Genomic DNA, 3,334 nt, shown 5'->3' with positions numbered 1-3,334 from the left:
TTAGATTTCGGCATATACAACCATAGTCGTTCATCTGTGGTAAACAAAATCATAGATGCATTCGCCAACTTTAAATTATGTCAGATAGTACGTTAACACAATGGTGCAACAACGTTTGCAATGTTATTTAGTCAGTATTATTATAAATAAGCCTATGCAAATACATCTTTATAGTTCTACAAGAGAACGTTTTGAAAAAAAAAAGAACATTTTTCAATAAATCGTTATTTTTATACACGAACGGCAGTAATTTAAGACAATAAAGTATAGCCTACCTTTCATTCGACATATAACAGGTTATTTAATTAAAAATTTGAAGCAATGAGAACAGTTTTATTCGGTGTTTTTACTGGTTTAAGCCCGGAAGTAACATGTTTTTTGTAACCGCGTTTGCGGAAGTTAACATTAAAAGACCTAATCTCGATGTGCATATTCAATAATCATTGCGTCTTAAACTGTTATAATAGTTCCTAGTTTCAGGGACTCAAAATATAAGGTAGCAGACCTATGGACTCTGATCAGGCAATACATATTATAATAAAATAAGATTTATTCAAGTATCTATATTTATTCTCTAATAAACAAGAAGCAAGTTCACTATCGCTTTTGACAATTAAAGCTAGAAGCGCTTTTATTATTTTTTATCATTATCCGATAAAAAAATTAGGTACACATTTTTAAAATTCATTAACTTCTATGCTCCCAGTTTATAATTAGTATGTTACTGCAAAATGAGTTAAAAGTTAATTTCAAAATTATTTTATATATATATTTTTTTCATTATATACTCAAAATACATTTTTAAACTATGAGAAAATACAGGTTTGAATATAATCGAGATAAGTAAATTACTACTCTGTAAAAGTAGCGTGGAGGATTTAAACACAAATCTCCAAGCAATGTTGTCCCGTCTTTGGTGACACGTTTAAAAGCTACGTGTTTAGCTACTGTGCTTAGAATCTTGACAGGTTTAGAAATAAATGTGCTTAGGTATTTGACATCATGATGTGAAATACCTAAACACATGTAACTCTAAACACATCAGAGACCTAAACACATTAGACCTGGCCTAAACACGTTTAGCTTTTAAACGTGTAACCAAGGACGGGACAACATTACTTGAAGGTTTGCGTTTAAATCCTCCACGCTGTGTTTACAGTGTACCTATCTCTCTGGATTATACGCCCTATATCAGTAACTATTTCAAACACGGATACTGCAGACCAAATGTAATTCTCAGATCCCTGATATATACTCATTCTTTTTAAAGTTCATTCAGACAGACCTTTCTCAATCTATAATGTTCTGTGGCATGCTGTATATTGAATGTGGTAATAAAGAAAATATATCCTTGTTAAACCGCCAAAACAATTTCACGGGTCTGAAAGGAGTGAGCAGGCTATGTAGCTCGCATGAACTATAACAATCGATGGACGCCATAAAAAAGGAGTAAGTCCAAACAAAATATGGAGTGATCTTGTCCAGAAAGAGCTTGCAGTAAACTGGGCAAATATGGCCAAGAATAGACCAGAATGGAGTTGACTCAGGTCATCGGCCAGCAATGACCTGGTATGCTGATGATGATCATCTCTCTGGATTATGTTTTTGTTTTAAACTGGGATATAGACTCAAATGCAATTGATTCCTTGATCCTTGATATAAATATGTTCAAACATAGGCCTATTTTGTTTATAAACCACCAAATCTATTTTTAAGATATTGATTTTGGGGAAGACTGATGATGATGATGATAAAAATGATGATGATGATAGAAATGATGACGATGATGATGATGATGGCGAGGATGACGATAACGATATTATGGATGAAGGCCCAGATGGCGACGCACGACGATGGTGATAATGATAATAAATGATAACAACAGCATATAAACGGATCTTTTCAATTATGTCTAATAAACTTCGATTATTTTGTGCTACCGACCAAGAAAATAATCTTGACAAAATGCTTCCAGTCCCAAATGTTACATATAATATTGGTGGCTTGAGGCTATAATTTTTTTTCCTTTTAATTATACAGGTGAAATGCGCAATGCCCTCAATTCACTAAATATCCCAACAGAGTTTGCCTGGGAAAGAATGCGTTGATAGGCCTATGATGGTTGCACGTTTGAATGACTCCTCCCCATCCCCTTTCCTGTTCATCTAGAGGTCATTCAATGTTCCACCTTGGGCCCACCTTTTACCATCTTATTAAGACTTAACATTTGTTATCCCAGTTTTCAGCCACATAGGGTCATCTTTCATGATTGTTTCCATTTCTTCCGCCATCTTCTTTTAAAGTACACTTCTCATCATAGGCCTACGGTTTTGTATTAATTTTCTATAGCGACTTCCACAATAGTAAGCGCTTTATAAAAACAACTAAACATAAATACAATTATATAATAATATTAGTGTTATAACAGTCGGTGGCTATATATGTATTTAAAATTAAAAAATAATGAAATAGTTGCACTCTTTCAAGTGAAAGTGCATTTGTATTCTATAATGAAGAACAATAAATAATTATAGGCCTAATAATAACTATAGTAATAATGTGGTAATTAATAACAATATAAAATATTTAATGTTCAATGAAAGAATAATTACATACCTTTCTTTACTAGTATAGGCAAAAAGTCATTTACACATAAGAAATCACACCGGTATATAGGCTTACATGTATTGGTCTAAACCAGGAAATATCACTGCAGGAGTTTATATGCCTACTGTAACTGGGCCAATGTTAACATCAAGGAAATTGATGTAAACAAACTGCAATAATCCATAGTATAGCCAATGTACTGTTCCATGACAATGAATTTATGGTACACGATTCTTATTATGCAGTTGAAAGATCCCCTGGAAAGAAGTTGTCGAAACACATACAGTCCATATTATTATAAGGTAAAGAAAATTGAAAGCATCTTTTATATAATAGTATGCGGCGTCAGTGGAATGGAATAAATATACAAAATTTCAATAAAAATGGAACTATTGGCCATGAAAACAGGAAAATTATTCTAGTTATTTATAATACTATCTTATCTGATTACATCTTAGATACTTGATAACGCATTGTTGCATATTTGTAGAACATGGCCTAGGTGTTGAACCACTTTATTTTGCATTGCGCAGCATACCTTGTATTCCTACAGTAATATGCTTTAAGAGATTTAATTTTTAAATAACTAGGCCTACCGTACTGTATTTGGGTAATATAATTAATAATGCATATAATATATCCTTTGAGAAAGGTTGCATGCGCAACTAAAATAAAGGCCTATGTTCAGTTAAACGCTTCAATTGTGGTATCTCTTGCAGTTATAAAT

The 3,334-nt window shown here is 32.6% G+C and overlaps 1 protein-coding gene across 1 annotated transcript in view; it reads right to left on the bottom strand.

Annotated features, from left to right (window-relative positions):
* The window catches only part of LOC117108112 (trace amine-associated receptor 3-like), an 8,888-nt gene extending 6,030 nt beyond the window's left edge, over positions 1 to 2,858 (bottom strand). Inside the window, exon 1 of the mRNA XM_033250056.1 lies at positions 2,617 to 2,858. The gene's annotated coding sequence lies outside the window, so the exon portion shown is untranslated. The remainder of the gene's footprint in view (positions 1 to 2,616) is intronic.
* Positions 2,859 to 3,334: the final 476 nt, after the last annotated feature.

Source organism: Anneissia japonica, unplaced genomic scaffold, assembly GCF_011630105.1.
Source record: "Anneissia japonica isolate Jap-2015-1 unplaced genomic scaffold, ASM1163010v1 scaffold287960_len3192837_cov198, whole genome shotgun sequence".
Lineage (NCBI taxonomy): Eukaryota > Metazoa > Echinodermata > Crinoidea > Comatulida > Comatulidae > Anneissia > Anneissia japonica.
The sequence above is the reverse complement of the archived record's forward strand: the minus strand, read 5'-3'. Positions and strand labels throughout refer to the sequence as shown.